Raw genomic sequence first — 7,423 nt, forward strand, 5'->3', positions numbered from 1 at the left:
AGCCGAAGCCTTTGTGATGTCAGCGACTGAGCAGCGCACGCCGGGTTGGACCGCGTAACGTAACTTCCTTTGTAATGGAGGTTGCTAGGTCTGCTCTCCGGCTGCCCACGCAACATGCAGGTGTGCAATGGGCGATGGGCCCAGACCTCTGCGCCATAGGATTTAGACCGGCGTGCTGACCTCTCTATTGTGCCTAGGTAGGGCTGCGACGTGTTGATCTTCCGAGGCCGGGCATGACCCAGAAAAGTGTGTCCGGACAAAGGGGATCGAGCGTGTTCAGAAATGTGGTGCACCCCTACAGGGAAGTTGATCTATTATAATAGTCGTGTCCCTCGGTAAAAGGACGACCCGGAGTTGTACCTTGACCTTATGACAACTAGAACCTGATACTTAATAAAACACACCCTTTCAAGTGCCAGATACAAACTTAGTGATCGCTCTCTAAGAGGGCGACGAGGAGAGGATCGCCGGGTAGGATTATGCTACACGATGCTACTTGGTGAACTTACCATCTACTCTCTTCTACATACTGCAAGATGGAGGTGGCCAGAAGCGTTGTCTTCGACAGGACTAGCTATCCCCCTCTTATTCCGGCATTCTGCAGTTCAGTCCACATATGATACCCTTATTCCATTTGATACCAATGCATACATATGTAGTGTAGCTCCTTGCTTGCTAGTACTTTGGATGAGTAGTCACGGTTGCTTTGTTCCCACTTTTCCCCCTTCCTATACCCGATTGCTGCGACCAGACGATGGAGTCCAGGAGCCAGACGCCACCGCTGACGACGACTCCTACTACACTGGAGGTGCCTACTACTACGAGCAGGCCGTTGACGACGACCAGGAGTAGTTTAGGAGGATCCCTGGCAGGAGGCCTGCGCCTCTTTCGATCTGTATCCCAGTTTGTGCTAGCCTTCTTAAGGCAAACTTGTTTACTTATGTCTATACTCAGATATTGTTGCTTCCGCTGACTCGTCTATGATCGAGCTCTTGTATCCGAGCCCTCGAGGCCCCTGGCTTGTAATATGATGCTTGTATGACTTATTTTATTTGTAGAGTTGTGTTGTGATATCCTCCCGTGAGTCCTTGATCTTGATCATACACGTTTGCGTGTATGATTAGTGTACGATTGAATCGGGGGCGTCACAAGTTGGTATCAGAGCCGACTACCTATAGGAATCCCCTTCCACACTCCTTGGCCGAAGTTGAGTCTAGTCATTTAAAAACTTTTACTAACATGGTTGTGTGGCTTATGGGCCCACGTCGCCACTTGGTGGTATTAGGATCTTTTATTTCTCGTCTATACTCTGGGACTCTGATCTCTGTACTATTCGGGTTAAACGATTTTACTAAATCCGACTCTAGGTTCTCGTAACTACTTCTCCCGGAGAGCCCTTTATAACAGATGATCGCCTACTGCACCAAAAGATTTTGAAGGTATTCTTTGATCATCCCTGAGACCCTTGTGCCCTCTGCCGTTTCAATTCCCTACTATCGATATATCCATATGGATAATGACATACACTTGCTGTTCATATAATTACTCTGAGTTTCTCTTGTTGTTACCAAGATGCATCAAATTGCTCTCCGACTTTTAAGAATCCCTTGTACCACTGCCTTTTAGTTCCTTGACGTAGAAATACCCCTACAGATAATTCCTTGGACTTATTGAGTATCCACTCATTCCCAGTTGTTCTTGTGTTCCACAAAAGACTTCGAAATACTATTTGATCTTTCGAAAATCCCCAACAGCCTGTTGTTCTTGGAATTCTTGCATACTTGCATTTCAGTTAATTCCATTGGTCTAGCAATTTACTTTAAAGAAAACCTTTGTGATTGTCATTCTGATCCTTTTGATTCAACATGTGTGTGAATGCACACAATCATCAGTTGTTCCCTGGAATTTGTCTTTCCGACTCACACGTCATTTTAAACATGAGCTGGAGCTCGATCAGTCAAATTTTGCCATCGATTGTACCCCTAAGGCTATTCAACTTATCCATCCCTAATCAGAGCATTGCTTCTGATCCCTTATATTGGAATTGATAATTCCTTTGCATTTGAACTTTGAGTTAGTCAGTTGTTTCTATAAACTGATCTCCTTGCATTCCTCCTTCCTCTGGTTGAGTACCGATGCTCACATCAGATCCCTTGTGGACCACCAGATCCTTTATTGGATTTTATCCGACATCGTCCTTCATATTCTATAAGCTTGTGAGCCCTTCCTCAGATATATAATGCCTTTGGTAAATTGTATCCTCTGCTTTGTGAACCATGCTCTACTTTCAAGCTTCTATTATTTACTCCGAAGTTTGTGGTATATGTTCCTAAGATGCCCTGATGGGTTGAACCTAAGCCTTCCCTAATCCGTGTGAACCCGAAAGATTTCATGGGTCATACTTATCTGGTATTTCACCAGGTAAAAATTTCAACAACTAATGTCATTTTCGAAATACGAGAGGTGAATGAAAGGTTATGCGTTGAACAAGTGGGAGTCGACCTTGAACCCTATGTTCATGCCCATGGACCCGATGTATACCTTATCATGGAAGATTCTCTTAAAATAATTATCCCCTTGTTATAAGTTCATCTTGTATGTGTGGACGTGGTTCCGACCATGTTTCTCCTTGGTTCCATTTCTCGTGCAAGTTTGAGCACTTGTCTTCTGCAGAGCATTACCCTAGTCCAACCTCTATTTTGATCTGTCATTGAGTATTACCCCCTGGTATCTCGAGATTATCATGGAACCGCATAACTTCTTGTGAGTTCTTCATCAAGTGCTACATTCCCATTGATTCCACTTTTTCACAGGCTCTGAGTTATTAAACACTCAAAGACACCGATAACTGACTCATGTCCGCACAGTGATTAATCAACTCTTGAGGTGATAAACTCGATCACGTCATTCCTAGCCTGCTTGGCTATATCGTTGTCATGCCGATTTTAACTATGCTACCTGGTCCTTCATCTCAGAGCAAAAATTTCAACGGTGAGCTAATCTTACGTCGATCTTCCTCGTCATATCAATTGTCCTTGAAAAACAAGCTTGATTTCAAGTTTGTGTCGTACCTATGGTTTCAATAACTTTTCGCTTCATCATTCCGTTGACTTGATGTCATTGCCGATCGGTTACATCTTATTGAAACCTCTCGACAAATGTGTCATGATCATCATCAACATTCTGACGTCTTACATGATATCAATTGAATTCTTGATGAGAAATACCATCCTTGCCCCTCGATGACTTGTATTATCATCGATGACATCATTGCCTTCCGTCCGACACAAACTTGATCTTGTTATGGAGCTCCTTGCTATCCAACTTATGTTATGTTCCACCTTGGATTATTATCATCTTTTATATCAAGGATGTTGTGAGAAATGCTACACCTCTTAACAATTCTTGTTATAGTATTACTACTCGCCATCTCCGTTCATTTCTTGGTCCCCGTGTGGTTTCTAATTGGAATATCGGCTATCGAACTTTGAGGTGTAAATTCAAAACTTCTAGCAACTTTATTGTTTGGAAGTGAATGGTCGATAGTTTCATTCTACTTATTTTGTTCATTTAGTCACCATTCTAACATTTATCGTGCGACCCAACCCATATTTCGGGTGCACCTTTCAATCAATGTTCAATTGTGTATGCTTTCCTCGAGCACACCATTATATCATTTGATCTAACAAATGTTATCTCCTTGTTCACATGATTTTGGAAACCCGTCTTTTTGGAAATCTGGAGGAATGGTCGCTGAGTCCATCAGCCACCTCCTCATCCTCTCCTTGGTTTAATGATGCACCCTGGTTTCAAAACTTGCTTCCGTGGTTCATCTCCCGAGAATCTTAAAATGTCTTTGCGTCAACTGTGTTGCACCTTTCTTCTCAGGCATCCCGAGTCTGAGTTATCCTGACACCAATCAGACCAGAATCTCGGTCGGATATGATGGTTGGAACATATTTCCAGGAGTTATAACATTAGTATTTGACTCGATAAGGTGATGTTATGCCTAGCTCACCTGGCCGGAGGATCTATTGTTATAGTTTTCCTTTTTAGCCATGTTAAACACACTTCCATGAGAAAATTGTAAGACTTATTGTACCAGTTGTTCTTGGTGAATACTTCGTGTATCCAAAGACTGACCTTTGCTTGAAGACCATGTCAATGCTATCTCGAAGCAAGGCTGTGCTACTCCGATCATCAATACGAGCATTTGAAGCACAATGCTAAATTCTCTTTATCAATTATCCAAACACCATTGTATGGGTAATATCATGAAATCTCTTTCACCTTTCCTAAAGGGTTTTCTATGTTATATCCTCTCATGGATATCATGCTCTGTTTGTCCTTGGGAAGGATATACCCCTGAATTTTGTGTTTAAACACATTTTCCTTTCAATTGTTCTATTTAATATGAAGATCACCTTTTCCTTTCCATTGTTTTGTTTAACCTTTTTGGTGATCTATATGATCTAAGTAGTAATATTCTTCTGCTTATGTAAACACGTTGGTGTACAACCGTGTCAGTAAGACCCTGTTGCTTTTGTTGATAGCATTCCGGTAACCACCGATGGACGAGAACTTTGCCTATTGGTCCGCCTCGTTCAACGAGCGAGAAAATGGTTCTCTTCGTCCCTCGCCCTTGGAACCGATGTTGTTGCCAACATAACTGACAGACTATCCTCTGACATACCTTGCTATCAAAACTGTGCAAGATGTCACCACCCCATCTACTTTTAACCCACAGGGTGGGCCCATAACCCACAGTTCCATAGGATCGAAACCTGACTCTCCAGTACAACCCTATTTCTAATGGTTATTCCCCACACTTGGCTTCGTATATAATTCATGGGCCACCTTCCTAGTGATCTATTCTGGTATCAGACGCAATATGTATCTGCGCTGCTCTGGACCCCTTTTGCACGTTGTTTCAGGCATCGAACGATTACCTACCCGCTCTCGATATTTTCTAAGGTTTTCAATTCGAGAGTTACTTTCCCCCACCTTCCCCGATGTTATCTGCCAGATAGCCAACCTTGTAAGGTCCGTTCTCCCATAATAGTCACCCTTTATTCTTTCATAAGCAGGATGGAGTTCCCGAAGAAAGGATGTCTACTTCATCATGATGACCTGAAGCAGAGAAATGAAAACATCAAACGTAGTGGACCTATGTCTTCAAGAAGGGAAACCAAGACCGAGAAGATTCGTTAGGATTTCGTAACCAGACCTTTCCCCTTTATTCCACCTCTTGAATCTCGGGATGAGATTTCTTGTAGTGGAGGAGAATTCTGACGCCCGGATAATCAAGCTACAGTAACCTCTGCTAATGATACCACGTCACCCCAATTACTGTTGCTAATTTCGCGTTAGTTCGAAACCGGTTCGGATTCAAATTCAAAATCAAGCAAACAATAAAAGTTTTCAAATATTAAAACTAAAATGTTCTGGATGTGTCAAATAATTCATAAGTAATATTGATGAAGAAACCAAGTTTTTATAAAATAGTTAAATGCTCTAAGATAATTAAAGTAGTGGGTTAATCAATTAATTATTGCCTTTTATAATTAGTAAAAATGTTAGGCTATTTTATTTGGGTGCCATAATTAAAGGAGGTAGTAGTATTTCTTAGCTATGCTGATCTAGGAGCTATTTTGTTTTTTTAAGTTAAAGGTAAATTGAAACTATAGAGAAAAGAAAATAAACAGAAAAGAAAATGTAAAAGAAATAAAAAGAACCCTGGGCCAGAGCCAGCCAACTAGCCCGACCCATTTCCCCTCTCTCGGTCGTCCTCCTATTCCCCCGACTAGGGTCGCTACAGGGGGTGCCCTGCCGGACGAGCTCGATGGTGTTGGCGAGTGGATAAGAGGCCGCGCCCGCGTGCTCTCTCACTTCCCCTGGAACCCTAGCCACCCACTACCACCCAGATCCACCTCTCCCCTCGCCTTTGGCTCAATTTTGAGCTCGCAAACTCACACGGTCGAGGCTTCCCCACCGTCGTTGACACGTCCACCAGCCTCTCCGGCGCTCGGGAGCACGTCCTGGGGGTTCGTCGTGTTCGTCCACGTCCGTTCAGGGCATTGGAAGAAGGCGGGAAGCTGCGTGGATGGAGCCGTCGACCTCTTCTTCCTCCTCTCATCTCCGTCGCGTACATCACCGACCGTCGTTGTCGACTACCCCGAGCTCTGGCGCCTCCCCGACTCCACCTCGCGCACACTATTGCACGCCTACAGGGCCGGTGAGGCCCCGTCCTTTGTTTTCCCCTGTTTTCTCCTCTACCGTGCCCGTCCCGACGAAGTCAAGCTTTGGCCACCGCCATGGCCGGACCGCCGAAGCTTTTCTCCGTGTGCGCCCTAACTGCGCTCCCCTATGTGCTCTGGCCGTCTCGTGCTCGCCTAGGCTGTGCCTTAGCGCGCCAGCCCCCGTCCGGGCCGGGTCCTTTCTCACCCGCCCCCGCCCCCGTGCTCGTTGCCTGCTGCGCCTGCTGCTTGCCACTGCTACTGTAAGCCGCCGCCGCATGTGCCCTTCCGCTGCCGCACCCGAAGCTCAGCTCCCACACGCGCGCTCCACTTCTCTCCCCTGCGCGTGTGTCGCCCGCGCCGTCTCGCCCCTGCTCCGCGCTGCATGCGGCTTCGCTCCCTTGCTGCCACTGCTTTCTGCCTGCTCTGTTGCAGCTGCCTCTGCTGCTTTTGCTGCTCCCGTCACTGCACCATGCCTCCCCAGCCACTCGCTGCGCTTCGGCTGCCGCCGCACTTTCCGTCCCGCTCCGCCGTGGCACTCACCCTGCGTCGCTCTTGGTCCCGCCCCTCACCTCGCTGCCCCCCTCACTCCGGCCGGCCGCGCCCCCCCCTCACCTGGCCCGCGCCCGGCGACCTCTGGCCGCCCCGCCCGGCGCCCCGTCGTGGTTGCGCCCGTTGCCCCCTGTGCGCCCCGACGGGCGCCTATGCCCGCACCCGCGCACGTGAGGCCAACGCCTGCTAAGGCCCTAGGCCATTGCCTAGTGGGGCCCCCAGCGCCCTGGCTTAAAAAATAATAAAGAAAAAGGGTTTTCAATAATTAATTAATTAAATTAACTAGGATTAATTAGCCTAATCACTAGATTAGTTGAACTGGAATTAATTAGCTAGACCTAGTCAATGACAGGAGGGCCCCACCCCATGTTGACCAGTCAACGTTGAGCGGTCAACTGGGTCCCCCTGGACAACATGTCATACGCTACGTACACTTCTATGTACACAGAGCTGGGTACATGTAGCAATTTATATTTTATTTTCGAATTAAAATAATTCCAGAATATTGTTCAAATCTTAAAAAAAATCATAGAAAATAAACCGTAGCTCGGATGGAAAAACTTTGTACATGAAAGTTGCTCAGAATGATGAGACAGATCCGGATACGCAACCCGTTCGTCCGCCATGCATCCCTA

This window comes from Triticum aestivum, chromosome 4A (genome assembly GCF_018294505.1).
Source record: "Triticum aestivum cultivar Chinese Spring chromosome 4A, IWGSC CS RefSeq v2.1, whole genome shotgun sequence".
NCBI lineage: Eukaryota > Viridiplantae > Streptophyta > Magnoliopsida > Poales > Poaceae > Triticum > Triticum aestivum.